The sequence below is a fragment of the Perognathus longimembris genome, chromosome 9 (genome assembly GCF_023159225.1).
Source record: "Perognathus longimembris pacificus isolate PPM17 chromosome 9, ASM2315922v1, whole genome shotgun sequence".
In the NCBI taxonomy this organism is placed as follows: Eukaryota; Metazoa; Chordata; class Mammalia; order Rodentia; family Heteromyidae; genus Perognathus; species Perognathus longimembris.
In genome coordinates, this window is record NC_063169.1 from 34782915 (window position 1) to 34801926 (window position 19012).

At 38.8% G+C, this 19012-nt stretch overlaps 1 protein-coding gene across 3 annotated transcripts in view; it reads right to left on the bottom strand.

Moving 5' to 3' along the window:
• Positions 1 to 19012, bottom strand: part of Fyn (FYN proto-oncogene, Src family tyrosine kinase) — a 206250-nt gene that overhangs the window by 171860 nt on the left and 15378 nt on the right. For 2 of the 3 annotated variants that reach the window (XM_048353931.1, XM_048353929.1), the window contains exon 2: positions 3363 to 3405. The gene's annotated coding sequence lies outside the window, so the exon portion shown is untranslated. Of the gene's footprint in view, positions 1 to 3362; positions 3406 to 19012 lie in introns of those variants that run through there. The other variant, XM_048353930.1, reaches the window with a different exon arrangement.

Consider the following 19012-nt stretch of genomic DNA (forward strand, 5'->3'; position numbering starts at 1 on the left):
TTTGTTCTTCTATAATCTCATTAAATATTCTTCCAAATTTAGATGCATATGGATTTCACTTTTGGAAGACACAGTTCATACATTTAAAACAGTGACTTATGAAAACCACATTCAGAACTGCGCTCCTGAAGAATTCTAGACTATTCTGTGTAAAAAAAAAAATATTACTGAGTTAAGTGTTGATACCTATAATCCTAAATACTCAGGAGGCTGAGATTTGAGGATTGCAGTTCAAAGCTAGCCTGGGCAGGAAAGTCCATGAGACTCTTGTCTCCAATCAACCATCAAAAAGCTAGAAGTAGAGCTGTGGCTTAAGTGGTAGAGCTAGCCTCAAGAAAAAAAAGCTAAGGGACAGCTCCCAGCACCAAAAAATATAAATAAATAAAATTGTTTTAATATTTCCTTTGTACTTGGAAAGCTTCTTCCTCTTTTATTTTTTGGTCTCCTTTTGCTTGCCTGAATTACTTCATTCTTATCTATCTGTTTGATTGCAACTTTGTACTTTTAGAGATCACCAAGAAATGGTTGTCTTATTTCTATATAATCCTGTGGCTTCTACAGATAAAATGCCCAGAGAAGAAAATATGTGGCCTCTGGAGTGTACAATATGATGTTTTTCACTTTGCTAACTTAGCAAAATGGTTTTCTTTGGCTCTCATTATCCATCAAATTTTGGAATGTGTCATCATTCATTCTTGTCAGCGGACATTTTACAGGGCTTACTATAAGCCATGCATAAGCCCTAGCTTATAAGCATTTTGATCCAAGAAAACTTACACTTCAATAGGGAACACAGCTATCTGGCAGATTCTGTACCAAAAACTATACAAAAATATGACAGCCTTGAAGAAAACACACAGAGATGTGGTAACTCCATTTAGGTTACGGAGCTAGGGAAATAAATATCTCCCTGGGAAATGGCAATGTCCTTTCATTACATACTCATAAAAGTTTTAGAATTAGGCACACAAAGATAGTGTGTCAAATATTATCAATTCCAAGGTAAGGTGAGGTATAGGAAAGATCTAGATCTGATTAGATTCCCTGTTTTAACTGCAGTGCCTGGAGCATCTCATGGTGAGGGCTGTGGTACTAGGCTTTGTGTAATATGCACAAAGCACTCACTTCATCGTAAATGTTCAATGAACTATAAATAGCAAGTAACTCAGAATTGATACTGATTTATGTCTGAGCTTTGCCATCTCAAAATAAAGCTTATTTTCCTTTAGACTTCTGCCTTTACAGAAACAATCAACAAAAAGAAGAAACTCCAAAAAACTATTCTAAACACAAACACTAATGTCCATGATTTTTCTCCGCTCAGGTGACCATCAGGTATCATTTATTTATAGAATATAGGTATTTCTATACTATATTTTCATGACAGATACATAAACACAGGCAAAAAGTAGAGTTAGTAGGTTGTGCTCAATAGCTTTCTATCGCATTAGGAAAGGAATATGCATTAGGGTTTTGAGAAGGGTAAACGCCTCTAAGGCAGGTAAATGTTTTTCATGTCATTAACTGCTTGATGGAGAGGGAGCTGGAAAAGCCTTTTAGAGGAAGCTTAAATTCACTCTGCAGCCCAAGAGGCATTTCTCACCCCTTGTTTAGCTTTCCTTATTCTGAGCTTCCCAGGTACTTGCAAATACCCACAGGACAGGGCAAATGACACTGTTCACTCCTTTATTGGACACTCACTGCTGCCTAGAGGTACCTAGAGCTGGAGAAGCCTCATCTTCCAGAAACTCCCAGTTCTCCACTAACCTTATTAAGTATGCCCTCCATTGACCACCACATTAGTGGTGAACAATCCTTTTCCTACTTTGGTAGAAGGCCCAATGTTTCAGATACTAAACTTATTCAACTTAAAACTAAGATATATCAGAATAGCAATCAGAATGGAAGAATGTCTCATGTACTCAAATTCAAAAGGAGAAATAACCCAAAGTCTTTGGTAATGATGATTAAGCGGCAGCCTCAGAAGGGTGAGAGAATTAAGGACCATTTCTCAGAACAACTGAAAAATCACACTGTGGTCAATATGGTTTGGTAGGAAAGAACCTGGTGACCAATGAGATCTGCATAAATACAGCCTATCATTGGGGAACGTGAAGCACATGGGAGATGAGAGAAGAATATCCAGTCAACGTTTGTAAAAACAAGAATGAATCTATGGCTCCTTCACATATTCCCTCCATCAGGAGATTTTTACATGGTCCAGCCATGTCTGAGCTTCTGGAGCCACTTCTGCAAGTGGCATCATAATTACCTGAGTAGTATAACAGGTGCTTAAACTACTTATACTAAAACCACTGACTGCCTACTTGGGCTTGCAAATTAACTGAAAGCAGGATAAAAGCTATGCATCCCTGCCTCCATTTTGTATCTACGTCCTTTGCCCCAAGTCACTCTCCCCTATGGACACTTTATAACCATCTTGGAACCCAGGAAGCAGCTGACAGAAGGCCAAATCATTTGTCATGCATCAATAACTAGTCCTCCTGACCAATCCTGAGACAATGAACTATCAGACTATCTACCATCACCTCTAACTTGGAACACACCTGTAACTAGGACTGTTTTGCAAAGCCTTTTCCTCTTTCCTTTGTAGCTAAAGAAATGCTGTATTCCTATAGAATTTCCATGTAATAACTCCTATTTCTGCCTGTTACCATCTCTCTTTATTTGGTGTAAAGAGATGAATGGATGGTCTTGATCTAGGAACTCCTGGAGTTTGGGGCCTGGGTCCTAAAACTCCAGTTTTAGTACTTGTCTATCACATCCATTTTTACCTCAACAGAGTCCAGCATGTAATGCCCAATGGGCACCAAAAATGTTAAGTGAATGAGAGAATCATCTTTTATATACAGTGGCCACAACTGGAACATACAACTAGGGTGAAGGTAAGTAATAGGGAAAATGACTATGAATGGAATAATGGGGTGGGCCCTTAAACAGTCTAAACACAGAGCACTGTCCACCTATACTGGCCTGAAAGCTCATCAGCCCTGTGATAGCTGTTCCATTCTATTTTGGGGGAGATGGGACTCATAGCTAAAAGATATGTCTCCATAATCACCCAACTTGAAGTGAACTAGGATTTTTAAATTTTTATATTGTAACTTAACTTTTCTTTCAGAAATCTATAGGCTCAATATTAGTCATAAATTGAAAGTAGATGTTTAGGGTTTAATTGGAATATTATTTTTTTCATTTTATTGTAAAAGTGATGTACAGAGGGGTTAGTTACAGAAGTAAGGTAATGAGTACATTTCTTTTTGAACAATGTGACCCTCTCTCTCACTAAGAAATGATTCTTAATTTACAAGGCACATGCCTTTGATACAAAACTTGTTGACTTACTTTTTCCACGTCTAGATCAGCATCCTGCTTCTTCAAAGACTGTAGAAGAAAAAAAAATGAGATATCAAAAGATTATTGACCACTCGTTGCCTGTAAACCACCCACAAGGAGCCACCATAGAATTTCCATAAATTACAATTTGCCCACAGATTTTCTCACATTCACACACTTGTTGCAAAGCCACACTTGCCACAAACACCTGCCTCAAACTGTAAAGACCTATCCCTATACAACCAAAGGAAGCCAACATGAAACTTTAACTTTCTGGAACCAGAAAAAATAGGAAAGAAATCTTGAGTGTACACATGCACACACACACACACACACACACACACACACACACACACACACACACACACACACACCCCTCTTCTTCCAGGTCTTTATATAAGTAATTCACAGACAGGACACATTAAAAAAACAGTCTTCCAAATTAAGTCTTACTCAACTTAAGTTTTGGTAAGATCCAAGCCCATATTTGTCTAAATTGCTGTCTGCCAAACTAACATTTTTTACTTTGTGCTGGTGTTTGTTTTTGAGGCAAGTTCTCTCTATGCTAGCCTCAAACTTGCAATCTCAGTGCTAGGATTACAGACATATAACCACAATGCCTGGCCTCAGAAGCCTTGATATGATTTCTGATTACCATTAGGTGGGTTCCCCCTCTGCAGAAAGTTTGCCAACCCACTAACCAGTACCATCCTATCCCTGAAAACTACCTTAGAACTCTGTGCCATCTCCCTTGACAAAGCTGTGCAGACTGATGACATAGATTTCTATACTTAATCCTAAAAGTGTCAGGTGGAATAAGCAAATTTCCAGTTTGTTCATGCATTTGCCTTCCAGCTTGTCAGTATTAGAGTACTTCATTTATCATTTGCAAGTTTAGGTCTCTGAATAAACCTCCAACTTTAATAAGTATGGAAAAAGAACAGTTACATTGCTGATAACAATGTCAGGCAGAAACTAGGCTTGAGTTGAGGAATCTGAAATTTTAAAAAAATGGTAGGTGCATTTTTCCCCCCTATTTCAATAGAGACTCTTAAGCTTTCAGTGTGATTTTCAGTGTCTTTCTTCTTGGTCTACGGTTTTAAACAATCACATAATAAGTTACTATTCCCCTCAAAACCATCCGCCTCCAAACACACAAAATAATATTTTCACTGTTTGAAAAGACACATAATTAACAGTAACATCTTTGTTTTGTTTAATCAAAGATGACTCAGAATGAAGTGGAGAAAAATGACCATAGAGAAGAGAATTAGTAACTCATATATTGTAGTCTGTAGATGGACATTAAAATCATAAACTTACTGCAGACAAACAAGAAACCTACCATGGAGATTGGAGGGGAAAAATGCAGTAATTAAGCATGCTACTATAGCTGTGCCTTAGCAACCTGGCTCACTCATCTCTTCTGGCTTCTGGAACATGCTGCTTGCTCTCTCTTAACCAAGGAGACACTACAATCTATGTCCTTTCTTCTGGTTAACCACTGGGAATCTAGCACTACTATGCTGTGCAAAATGGAAATTTAACTACTCCCAATAATCAAAAGAGTATTTCAGTGCTACAAGAAATTTCTACTGACTGAAGAAAGCATGCTTACATGGAAATTAAGCTTCCAGTCTTGAACACTTCCATAGAGATTTAGAAACATTTTGATTTATGTCACAACAAAGAGTTTTCATTTGCAAGGTAAAAGCTTCCTTTCTCTGCCACAGAAAGAGCACTTGAATCTTTCTACTTTTTCAGTGCAAAAAAGAAACTTAATACCTCTCATGCATAGTGCAAAACCACAACACAGGATGCCCAATTCACAACAGAGTGCAAAGGAATGAGCCTTCACTCCACAGCACTTTAGCAACTAGTACCAATAGGAAAACTGAAAACCCATTTGGAGCTGCTGGCTTACTACTGCACAGTCTAATCCCTCCATGCACATACACATCACCATCCAATTTCTTTTTCATGCTTATGAAACAGATGGAGTTAAATAACAAAGACCATTTATGTATCATTCTGTACCATAAACCCAAAGAGGGATGCCATAGCTTTAAGCTTTAAAGACAACCGAGTAAGATAACTTTAAATTCATTTTTAGGCATCAGTGCTATTGTTTCAAAGAGGATTTACATGGATAAAAAAAACCCACTACCTACAAGTGATATTGATTTGACAATCCCATTTAGAATGAAGAGTGGTATCTGTCTCTAAAACCATACATTTTTCTTAAAGTCTGTTTCTGAAAGCTAAGAATACGTTTTAACCATCAAATGTTGAAATAGAAACACTTTTTATTAAAATGACCTATTTTTGAATCAGCCATTTATCCCAAATTATCTGTATTACAAAGGGTAATTTTTGAAATCCAAATTTTAGGTATCTATGGCTTAAAGAATGATAGATTCCTCTTACTCCCCATGTGTGAATGTGTCTGTGTGCATAGATACTGATATGCGTGTCATTTATATAGGTATTACAAAACAGTTGCCTGCCCCTTCAGTTGGGGACTTTAAGCTGTTGAGTTTTTCCCAACTTTTATTCTTCCTGATGAAGTGGTATTGATGATTTGGTTGACAAACATAACTAAAGTGACCCAGAGACTTCAGTGAAAAAGGCTATTTATAAATGTTGCAAATGGCTTACATGAGATCAACCCTCCATCCTTGGAAGAACATGCAAATACTCCAAAAATAAAACTTTGACATCTCACTTGATATAGCCATCCCTTCAGTTCTCACTGCTCTTGCACCTCCAGATACTTAGAGCATATCAGCTTGAACTTTGTAGCAGTGCAGTGAGGAAAGACCAGTTCCTGGTCTAAGGAGCACTGGCTACATATTCAGTGGATGTCAAAAGGCTGGTGGTGCTCCAGGGCAGTGAGGTGGTTAAGGGGCTGGCAGTAGCTGGAAGGAGAAATGTAGGAAACTGAGGCAGATGCCTGATTGTAGTAAGAGAAGGTATTTTCTAGCTGAGAAGTCAGCAGGAGTTAGAAGGGCACTTCTGTACTGTGCCATTATATTTTGAATCTCTCTCTGTCCCATGGAAGAACAGAAAGAGAGACTCAACTCCTCAGTATATTCCTGACACTGGGCTAAGCATTGTCATTCCAATCACATGAACCCTGCTGGTAAGTATAATTTTTTTCCAATCAGCGTTCAGGACCCAGCTCACATTCTTCTTTTACTCTCATCTTCTCTTCCCACACTTCTCTGCAGGACTAGCTTTCTTCTTGGCTATGTGATTACTGTAATTTATCCCAGCCCTGTTTCACTGTTTCCCTACTAGACTTTCAGCTCTGTCACTGGTCAGAACATCACTGAGAACGCTGCCTGAAACACGCAGGGGCTGAACTGGTATCACCTCTGCTGATAGATGAATGAAGGGATACAAGGGGCAGTGACAGAGTAACCAATGAAAAAGCACTAAATCAAACCAACCCCACTCTTTCCTCATTACAGACCGGTATTTGTGTTAGAGGTGTGGGGATGGAATATGTAGGTCCAGAATGTGACCACAACCCACATACAACACACACTTAACTAGAAAGTCAATTTCCTCTTTAAATTGTCTTGGGTTTTTAATTTTAAATAACAGATATATAAAATAGAGCTCTTGATATTGTTTTTCATATGAACTAGTGATTTTATTATTAAATATATAATTGAGACAGAAATTTCATATATTATGGTCATAATCATATCTGATATGTGATGAATGAGACTTAAGGGTGAGGAAGAACTCAACAATGATTTAAAATCATCATTCAGGTTTTTGTTTATTTTAAAAGTGGGAACTTGTGAGAGAAATGAGGTGTGCTTTTGTCTTGCCACAGTGTCTTCTCTGTTTCAAATTCAACCCTTTAAAATACTTGCAAAAGATATAAAATATTCATTGACCTGCCAAAAAACATCTGCACATTACTGGACATGTCTTCACACAGTCACATCTGAATAACTTCTTTCTGCTCCAGTGATCATAGCTGTATTCAATCACCACTAAAGTAGGAATCTCATAACTATATGTGGTGTGATGTCAGTGGCAATGGAGGATGAAATAGCCATTTGATAGCAACTTCCATATCAGGCCTGTCAACAGGGACAAGTATGCCTCCAGTTATTCTTAACTTAGTATCCAAGGCACAAGAAGGACCAGGCAGGGCCAGACTCACTATAGTTGCAAAGAAAGCTAAGACACATACAGAGCATACACAGAAGCTCCTCACTGCTCTTGGGCACATGAGGCAGCCTGGCTTTTTGCCCAATGCCCAGGAACAGGCCCACTTTCATGGTGGGCTTTCCAGGCCTGTGCAGCTGCAGACAGGCACACAGTCTGTGGGACCATCCATGCTCAATACCACCATGAGCTCCTGTTTTCCCTGACAGCTGGAAAAGGCTCCAGAGACAGGCCCCAGGCCAAACAAGGCCTTTTGTCATAAGGAACTTATTTCTCTCTGTCCTGTTTCACCGGAAGAGAGTAGTTCCCTCTAGCCCTCCATTCTGGCCCCAACTGGCTTATTCTCCAAGCAGGATGTATACACAACCTACTTAATAAGGTCAGATACAGTGCTAACTGCAGTCTCTCCTCCTGGCTTGTCCATTCCCCAGTCCAGGTGCATGGTAAATATATGTTCCAAATGTTGAGAGACTTGGGGCAACAGTGAGGCCGATACAAAATAAGATCATCCCAGGAGAATCTTCAACACCCTGGCTTGAAGGGGAAAGTGCCTAGGGTAAGGAGGATGGCAGAGGTGGCTGGGGAATGTCCGTGGTCTTTATGCTGGGATGATGGCATAGGGTTCAGCTAAGGCTATATGTGTTCTCATTCCTATTTAGTTTATACTTACTTTACCTCCTTAAAAAAGGTAATATATGCTCATTAAACTTTTGTAAAATATGGCACACACGTTATGCTAGAGCTCTTTCTTTTCTGGCCAGTGTTTCTATGCATATGGAAATGTTAGCATGGATTGTCAGCATCTTCATCGTGCATTCAATAAAGGAGAGAACATGTAACATTTGACAGAGGCAACCAGGAAGGGAAGTACTGCAAATGAGAACCATGTACCTGGCATCATTAACTGAAGGGTCTATTTCAATTAGGAAGGTACAAAATATAGTCTCTACCACCTACTGATGGCTCTCACCAGTGACCTCTGCAGTATTCTCTACAATAAAAAATGACTGTTCTACAGCCAGAGAAGAAGCAGTTGGCTAGGAAACTAAGTTCTATCCCTGGCTCTGCTATTTACATGCTTTGTGATTTGGTAGAAATGAGTACATCAAGGGTTAAATGCCAAAATCCCATGGGACCAGGAACACAGAGTCAATAAGTAAAGCAGGTGAGGTGAGACAGGGGTATGCTAACACCCTCAACACCCTCGCAAGAGGCCAGTACCACATGGCCCAGACAAACTTGCTATGACTAGACAACAAAAGTTCAGTTTTGACAGTTTCTTTTCCTCAAGAAGCTGAAATTTCCAGTTTTTACACAAAACTATTCTATTTTAAATAATTGGTTTAATTTTTTAATATACCATATAAGTTATTAAGTCTATGCCTCAATTTTTCTTACTGTTAATGTTAAGCAGAAAACTATTCACTCTCCAATAGAGGTTTATTGAATAATCAGTTTTTCATTCCTATAATCCTTGGTACTCAGAAGGCTTAAGATGTGAAGGATCCAGTTTGAAGCCAGCTCACAAAGTCCACAAGATCTATCTCCAATTAATCTGGCATGGACCAAGTGCTAAAGCACCAGCTAAGTAAAAAAGCCAAGCAAGAACAAGAGGCCCTGCATTCAAGCTCCAGCTTAAAAGAGATTTCTATTACCATATAACAAAATAATACAAATTCATTCAGATGCATAAGGCAGGGTAACACATTCTCTTCTCTTTGTTTAAACCAGGCTTGACATAAACAGATTTCAAAATATAGATTTGCTCCTGAATTTAAAAAATGTTAGCCTTAGTAGAATTACAGCTGATGATACCAGGTCCATTGTAGTGAATCCCTGATTAGAAAGGCTCTAGCTGCTCTCTAATGCTGTGTGAGGCAGGGGTGTAGACCACCTTTTCCAGAAGAACTACAGTAATAGGCAGCTGAAAAGTAGGGTGATGGCCAGAGGAGAGTGAAATAAGGAGAGTATATCTTTTAGGTGAAATTGCAAAAGTGTATTTGTTAAATGATTATCATGTTAGAGCAAAAGACAAAAACAAAATCCCAAACCCAAGTTCCAAATGAAGAAATTGTGTCAGAAAACTACTAGAAAGTGCTGAATGCAGTAAAAATTTTATTATTAAGAGTAAAGAAGCCAAGATCTAGTTAGTTAGATTTTCCTCTAAACAAGAAGTCAGAAAAAAAGGAAAACTCTTTACTATAATACATACTGCCCTACATTTTTACTGTGCCATTTCGGTATTTGTCCTTTTTAGCCTACTTCTATCACAGTTCTCTTTGCTAAAATACATTAGTTGCCATGGAAACAATGTCATAGTGTGTAAAACCATTTACTGTCCTTGGAAGGCATTCATGATAAGACCGAACAGCAGCATGTTTTGAAAAGGGAAGCAACAGAAAACAGTTGTGTGAAAACAGAGGGTCTCAAAATCATGGCTTCAAAGTACTTCTCTCCCTCCAACATCCTCTGTCCCTGAAAGCTTTGTATATCAGTTTCCCAAGCCATCTTGAGAAGCACCTTTCCAAGTTATGTAGGCCAGAGATACTTAAATGAAGCCTTTGATCTCAGGTGCCTGAAACCAATTGAGGGGCTGCAAAAGCACAGACTCGGAACCATTGCATCCACCACAAGAGCTATGCAAATGTAATGACTTAGTCCTGGAATACATTCTGTTCTAGCTTTGTTATCAGAGGTAGAAATAATACATGGGACTGAAAGAGGAATTTCCTAATGGCCATGAATTAGCAAGCCACTCCTGTTTAATCTTTTCAACTCCAGGTCTACCACATTAATTCCACCAAGAAGATATATTAGGTATCAGGCATGGTACCTCATACCTATTATTTCAGCACTTGGGAACCTACAGCAGGAGAATTTGAGTTCATGGCAGCCTGGACATATATGGAGATACTGTTTCAAAGACAAAACAAAATAAAAAGTGTAAATAGATACCACTGTAGCAATAGCTATGAACACATGTTCTGTAGTGACAAAATAACCAGACAGCCACATATGTGTCCTCTGGAAGTTCAATATCCAGGGGTAGATAAGGGGGCAGGGGCAAGAGCACAAAAAGTGTCCTGACCCAGGTGCAATGCTGGAATTTATTCTAACTCCAACAGGAAGACATTAGTGAGGGAAGCAATATGATCTCTCAGCTGTTGTGGAGAAGAGACTGAACAGGTCAAAACAGAGAAAAGCAGAACAGTATGGTTGAGGAATAGTACACAGTCCAGAAGAAAAAAGAGAGCAAATAGCAGATGGAAAAATGCTTCTACCTACAGGACAGTAAACACTTCCTTTGTCTGTGAAAGAGCTAGGTTACATCCTTAATCCCAGCAGTCCCTCAGGGTAAGCATTTGTACAATCTGTTTCACTTTGCAAACCAAGTATTATGATTAGTTGCGTTAAAGTACACCACTTCAACCAGGTGCTAGTGGCTTGTGCCCGTAATCCTAGCTACTGACATCAGAAAGATGATGGTTTGAAACTGGCCTGAGCAGAAAAGGGTAGAAAAGCCTTCAGACGCCATCTCCACTAATAATCAGTAATAAGTACAGGTGGAGGAGTGGCTCAAGTGGAAGAGTGCAAGTCAAGCAAGCTCAAGGACAAACTTTGAGTTCAAACCTGAGAGAAATTTTAAAAATAAAACAACAACAAAAACCCCCACAACATCCACCATCCTTGTGTTTTGTAATTTGCACTTTGCCTTTGCAATTTCTGCCACTGTCTTGGATACCATGACATACTGTATGGAGACTTTTTACCAAAATGTAATTAAATCTGAAAGATGACCAGTAATACTCATTTTTCCCTATCCTTTTAAAATCTGGATGCCCTATCTCCCTTTTAGGGTCACCATGCAGGGTGCTCACCAATAAAACAAAAAGCCATTGGATCCAAGAAGCCCAAGGCAGCTCACCACCCAATCTTGACCAGTCATGGGAGAACTCTTACACAATGCCGCTCTTGACAGACAATATACTCTGAGCCTGAGTAGCACAAAATACTAGTAAAAGGGAAATGTACAATGTACATGAAGTATTTGCAGAAAACAATGTTACTACAGATCTTTAAAGGCACAGTCAGAATGCTCTGATTATAATGGGGGGTTACATTATTTTGGGGGGAGAGGTTATTGAATGGTTATTCTATTTTATTTTGCAATACCTCTTTTGGCTTCAATGAGCTAAAAGACAATGCAAGGTTTAAAACAAATGTTAGGAAAGCACTGAGTCACTAAGCTATATCTCTTAGCCCAGATTTAGTTTTCCAAGATAGTTGGTAATACATGTTAATTAGCATAATGCTTGTTGATATTTATTATGGACCACAGGAGCCACAGTGATATCTCTGACTACATAAGTCATAGTCACACTCTGCTAAAAAACCATTACACCTACTTCTAGCATTACTACTTATTGTATTAAGAACACATGCTGGGCTGGGAATGCAGCTTGGTGGTAGAGTGCTTGCTTAGCATGCACGAAGCCCTGGGTTCAATTCCTCCATACCATGTAAACAGAAAAGACTGGAAGAGGTGCTGTGGCTCAAGTGGTAGAGCTCTAGCCTTCAGCACAGAAAGGCTCAGTGACAGAGCCCAGATCCTGAGTTCAAGCCCCAGGATTGGCACAATAAATAAATAAAAGAACACATGCTAAGACAGCTCTCCAGAATTATCTGTTAGAGCAAGTGTCTTATTCTAAATTAACTTGTGTTTACTTTGGAATTACTGTTGTTTTGTGCATATTTGTAATGTAGCTCGCGTTAATGTATTAGCTTCATAAGTAGAAGAAAAAACTTCATAAACAGTTAAATTATTTCAGTTTTATCAGTATTATTAGGAATTTTAAACAAAATCAATTCATTCAAATAATGGGTTTTTCTTGCCATTTGTTTCACAGGATCAAAATTAACTTTTAGAGATCAATCTGTCACAGGCAAAAAGAAGTATCTATTGTGAAACTATTACTATAAATTGAAAAAAGTTCAACAAAAGACATGAAATGACATTTTTGCAGTTATGATTCAAATACGTTTTGTGACAATAAAAATAATGTTCTTACTCTTGAGGAAAACTATGGAGCAGAAAGTTGTTTAAGTTTAGGATGGCACAGGCATAAATGGCTATAGCCTACCAAATGCAGGGGAAATTGACAGTTTCTTTTGTTGCCTGTCAACACTTGGATTGTAGAAGTGCCTGATAAATTACTCTTTAAATCAACCTGATGTGGCAGTAATATGACGACAGACAAGTCCTCTGAAATTTGAGTGAATTCTGTTTCTATGTGGTTGGAAATCTCTATATTTTTTGGTAGTACCAGATTTGATTCTTGGCTTCATGCTTGTTAGGCAAGTGCACTACCGGATGAGTTAGATCTGGCCCTTTTTCACTTCAGTTATTTCTCAGATAAGGTCTCAGGTTTTTATTGTTATTGTTTTGTTTTTCCCCAGAGCTAGTCTCAAAACCATGATCCTCCTGATTTCTGCTTCCTAAGTAGCTGAAATTGCAGCTGTGAGCCACCACTCCAGCCCTAGTTGGAAATATTTTATAAAAGCAGTGAATGAAATGCAAAAGTATAGTTTTTGAAACCTTTAGCCAACTGCAGTTACTGAAAATAAGACTTGTAAGCAGAAGATTTTGGAATTTATCCAGTGAAGCAAAGGAGGAACTGAACACATTAAATGATAAGAACCTGAATGGCATCCAAGATTCAACTCCAAAGTTACATTACAATGTTTTGTAATATCATGACTTGTAGAAATCTTTTAATGCCGCTCCTAGAGTAAATGGATATGTTTATACTTTGCCCCATAATGAAAGGAAATTGAGAAAATCTATGGTTTTGTATCATCTAAATGTGACAAAAACACTCTAAAGGACTATGGTCCTTATTTTCTTAGTTTCATCTTGGAAAAACACTTGCTGAAGATAATAATTCTGAAAGAAGGAAGAAGACTTGTGCAAATACTGGGCAAAATATTTACACATTTCAAAAGAAATTGTCTAGAAAAAGTCTCCAGTTAGCAGAATTTGCTCTGAGTTTATCAAGGACTTTGTGCCTAAAGAATGAACAAGCGTCTCATTTTGAAATACTGTGGTGTACACGTAAGTGCCCATTGAAGATATCTATTTTAAATATTAATGATAAACACAACTCTGAAGGGACTGCAAGCAACTTTATGAGAAAATTAAAGACAATTTACTCTCCATAATAAATATCAGTGATATGATTATTAGAGACATGGCTAAAAAAACTGACTAAAGTAAGTGGGATGTCTAGTAAAAACTACTGCCTATCCTCTTACTACTTCCCAGGTGGCTCATACACAGGCATTTTCCTCTAATGCATGTAGGCATGTGTTTTAAAATTTTAGAAACTTGTATTAGAAATTCACAGATTCACAGATTGCCTTAAAATTGTTTTTAGAATGTACAAATATACACATACCTACTGACACTATTAAAGAAAACGGAAATTAAAAATAACTTAGCAGGCAAGGGTAAAGAAAAGTAGGCAGAAAAATAAAAAATAAGCAAATTAAATATATTTTAGTGTGAAAACTATAAATGGAACAAAGAAAACCATAAAATTTGTTTCATCAAGAAAAATATTTAGAAAACTTATTTTAAATAAATTTGAAGAGAATTATTTCATGGGTCCAAAATATTTTTTAATCTTCCACTTAGTAAATTGTTTTTTAATTCCATAATTTTATTTATTTAGTAACTTTACAAAAATTTTAAATCATGGTCCTCTATCTGTACCTCTCTTAGTTTCCACTTGTTTTGGTATTTACTCTAAAGTGCCCCAGTAATTTTCTTGTAGGAAATATATAAGCAACATCTCAGTAGACAACTCCCACTATGCCCCCAACCAAGGCATGCTTTTAAAATAGGCTTAGATATGTCCCTTCCAAAACTTCAAGGTATTTCAGAAAACAACTGGTTTTAAAAAGCATCTTCTAACTGCATCATCATCCTACGAATGTCAAAGAGATAAAATGTAATTAAAAGAGTTTTCCTCTCTCTCATTTGAGTGTTCTGGTAAGTGCTTATGAATTATACTTGGAAATGAATCTCTTTACACACTGGCAGTTTATTTAGAACATAGGGGTTGAATTAAAATAAAGAGCATCTCCCCTTGTAGTTGGAGACATCCTTTCTAGTATCCATCCCATTACCTTTAAAACATGGAAGTGAAAGATCACACATAGGTCCCCACATTTCTAGTATTCATTGCATTATCTTTAAAACATGGAAGTGAAAGATCACACTGTTCCCCACATAAGAGCAAGCTCATTGAATAAAGACTTGAAGTTCTCACAATTTCCACTGACCTGAGGCCCCATGGCATCCTAAGGCCTTCCTTCTAGAACCATGGGAAGAATTACCACTAACTAAACAATAGGAAATCAAAGGCACCATTACACTTTTGAGATAGAAGCTGCTCCTCAACAGGACCAAACTTCACACTTCTTGCTCAAAATACATATAAACACAGGTACACTAAGCCATACTCTTTCTCAAAGGAAAAGAAATGGTTGAATTCAACCCGGTTAGAATAATTACATTTTTTGCTTATGTTAAAAAAGACTGCTGCTTACAGGCAACTTAAGAGTCTTCAGAGTAAAAACTATACTTGCTTCAGGCAATTAGTCAAATTAAACCACCAGCAATTGCTGCTTAGAGCTGTTCCTTTCCCTTTCTGTCTTTCTCTCAAGAAAGAAGATAGTGATGAGGAGAGGGACTGATTCACACATACGTTCCAGGTTACATTATAAGACGATTTTCTTCCAGAGTTCCAGACAGGATGCAGAGCACAAAGTGCCTTCTTTCTTTGGGGGCTCATTTTCCCACCTAGCTTCTAACATGTCACTGATCCTCAAGTAGAAAATGGGGAACTGGATTTCAGTGACAATGCCTTCTTTTTTTTTTTTCATTCCATTTTTTTTTTTTTATTGCCAAACTGATATACAGAGAGGTCACAGTTTCATACTTTAGGCATTGGATACATTTCTTGTACTGTTACCTCCCCCCTCACTCTCCCCTCCCCCATCCTCCTTTTCCTTTCCCTCCATGAGTTAGTTGTTCAGTAGATTTACACTAAACAGTTTTGCAAGTATTGATTTTGTAATCATTTGTCTTTTTTACCCTGTGTCTCTCGATTTTGGTATTCCCTTACAGTTTCCTAGGTCTAATACCTGTATACACGGTTTCCACTCTACTCAGATAAAATACAGAGATAGTGAAGGTACGCCCACAGGAAGGGCATACAAGAGGACCATCAATAATAGAAGCTACGGTTTCACATCACATGTTGAAAGTAATTACAACAGTGATATAACAGTCGTTTCCATAACATGGAGTTCATTTCACTTAGCATCATCTTATGTGTTCATAAGGGTATAGCTATTGGGCTCTTGTGATCCTCCGCTGTGACAAGCCTAAACCTGTGCTAATTATTCCCTATGAGGGAGACCATAGAGTCCATGTTTCTTTGGGTCTGGCTCACTTCACTTAGTATAATTTTTTCCAAGTCCTTCCATTTCCTTACAAATAGGGCAATGTCATTCTTTCTGAGAGAGGCTAAAATTCCATTGTGTATATGTACCACATTCTCCTGATCCATTCGTCTACTGAGGGGCATCTGGGTTGGTTCCAAATTCTAGCTATGACAAATTGTGCTGCGATGAACATTGTTGTGCTGGTGGCTTTAGTGTGTTCTTATTTGTGGTCTTTTGGGTAGATGCCCAAAAATGGTGCTGCTGGGTCATAGGGGAGCTCTAGGTTTAGCCTTCTGAGGAATCTCCATACTGCTTGCCAGAGTGGCTGAACCAGTTTACATTCCCACCAACAATGAAGTAGGGTTCCCTTTTGGCCACATCCCCTCCAACATTTGTCATTGTTAGTTTTCTTGATATAGGACATTCTTACTGGGGTGAGGTGGAATCTCAATGTTGTTTTGATTTGCATTTCTTTTATGGCCAGTGATGAAGAGCACTTTTTCATATGTCTCTTGGCCATTCTCATTTCCTCATCAGAGAAGTCTCTTTTTAAGTCTTTAGCCCACTTTTTGATGGGACTATTGGTTCTTTGCGGTTTTGTTTTGGAGGAATGTAATTGTTTTAGTTCTGCATATATTTTAGATATGAGGCCTTTGTCCATTGTATGGCCGATAAAGATCATTTCCCAATCTGTGGGCTTTCTGTTTATCTTGCGAGCTATGTCCTTTGCCCTGCAGAAGCTCTGCAGTTTGATGCAGTCCCATTTGTCCATCCTTTCTTTGATTTGTCACATTTCTGAATCTTTGTTAAGGAAGTTCCGTCCTATGCCAAGGAGCCCAAGTGTTTCTTCTACTCCTTCCTTTAGTGTTTTCAGGTTATCTGTTTTAATTTCGAGGTCTTTGATCCATTTGGAATTGATTTGGGTGCAGGGTGATATAAGGATCTACTTTTAGTTTATGTGTTGAACCAGTTTTTCCAGCACCATTTGTTAAAGAGGCCATCTTTCTTCCATCCTATTGTTTTAGCTAACCTTTATCAAAGATTAAGTAGGCATAGTTCTGTGGGTTCATTTCTGGGTCTTCAATTCTGTTCTATTGGTCTTCAAGCCTGTTCTGGTGCCAATACCAAGCTGTTTTTATTACTATAGCTTTATAATACAGCTTGAAGTTGGGTATTGTAATTCCTCCAGCACTGTTCTTTCTGCTTAGGATTGTTTTTGCTATTCTGGGTCTTTTATTGTTCCATATAAATTTCTGGATTGCTTCCTCTATTTCAGTAAAAAATTGTGTTGGGATATTAATGGGTATAGCATTGAATCTGTTGATAGCCTTTGGCAATATTTCCATTTTGATTATATTAATCCTCCCAATCCAGGAGCATGAGAGGTTTTTCCATTTCCTTAATTCTGCCTTAATTTCATTTTTCATGTTTTTAAAGTTCTCATCATAGAGGTCTTTCACTTCTTTCATTAAGGTTATTCCAAGGTATTTTGTTTTTTGAGGCTATTGCAAAAGGAGTTGCTTTCCTGATTTCAGCCTCGGCATTCAGGTCATTAGCATATAGAAATGCCATTGATTTTTGAGGGTTTATTTTATATCCTGCAACTTTGCCAAAGTTTTGGATCAGTTCTAGTAGCTTGGGGGTAGTCTATGGGGTTCTTTAGGTATAGGATCATGTCATCTGCGAAGAGAGAAAGTTTAACTTCATCTTTTCCTATTTGGATCCCCTTTATATTTTCTTCTTGACTAATTGCTCTGGCTAGGAATTCTAGTACTATGTTGAAGAGAAGGGGAGAGAGCAAACATCCCGGTCTTGCTCCTGATTTTAAAGGGAATGGCTTTAGTTTTTCACCATTTAGAATTATACTTGCTGTTGGTTTGTCATAGACTGCCTTTATTATATTCAGGAGTCTTCCCTGGAATCCCAGTTTTTCCAGGGCTTTTAGCATAAATGAGTGCTGGATTTTATTGAATGCCTTTTCCGCATCCAGAGATATAACCATGTGGTTCTTTACCTTGCTCCGGTTGATGTAGTGGATTACATTAATTGACTTGCGTATATTGAACCAACTTTTTATCCCTGGGATGAATCCAGTTTGATCATGATGTATTGTGGGGCACACCAACTGGCCCCGCCTGTTCGCGCCCTGGAGGTGTGTGGCTATTGCGCCCGAGGGAGTGAGGCCCTGAAGAGCCCCGCCTGCCTCAGTCCCTGGGGGCGTGCTTGTTTACACCGCCTCCTGGAAGACGGATCCAGGTTAGCCCCGCCTGCCTTCCGGGTCTGGAACTGGAAAGGCGGCTCTAGCTGGCCAGGCCTCCCAGCCTTAAGACCACTTGCAGCAAGATGGCTGCCGGCAGTAACCTGGGGGCGGTCCTGCTAGTAATGACGTAGACTTAGGCTGCCCCTTAGGGAGGTCCCATGGCCTTCCACCCTTGACTGACACCTCGGACCGCCAATCATAGCCCCTGGCTAGGTATGTTACACCCTCCTCTTCCTGCCATTGCCCATACTTAAGATCCTGTCCGCAGCACTAAACTGAGAGCAGTCTTGAACTTCTCCCGAGTCGACTGACTGTTTAACCGCGGCAGAAAGGTTGGGTTGGGCTGCCTGCGAGCAACTGGCGCCTCATTACCTATTCTGGGTTCACCCACGGCAGGGTGCGCTTCCTCACTGGGGTGCAGGGACCCATGCAATGTATTTTTTTGATGACCTGTTGAAGTCGATTGGCCAGAATTTTGTTGAGAATTTTTGCATCTATGTTCATCAGGGAAATCGGTCTACAGTTCTCTTTCTGTGATGAGTCCTTGCCTGGTTTTGGGATGAGGGTATACTGGCTTCATAGAATGTGTCTGGTAGTGAACTTTCTCTTTCAATTTCATTGAAGAGTTTGAGAAATATTGGTGTGAGTTCTGTTTTGAAGGCCTTGTAGAATTGTGCTGTGAATCCGTCTGGACCT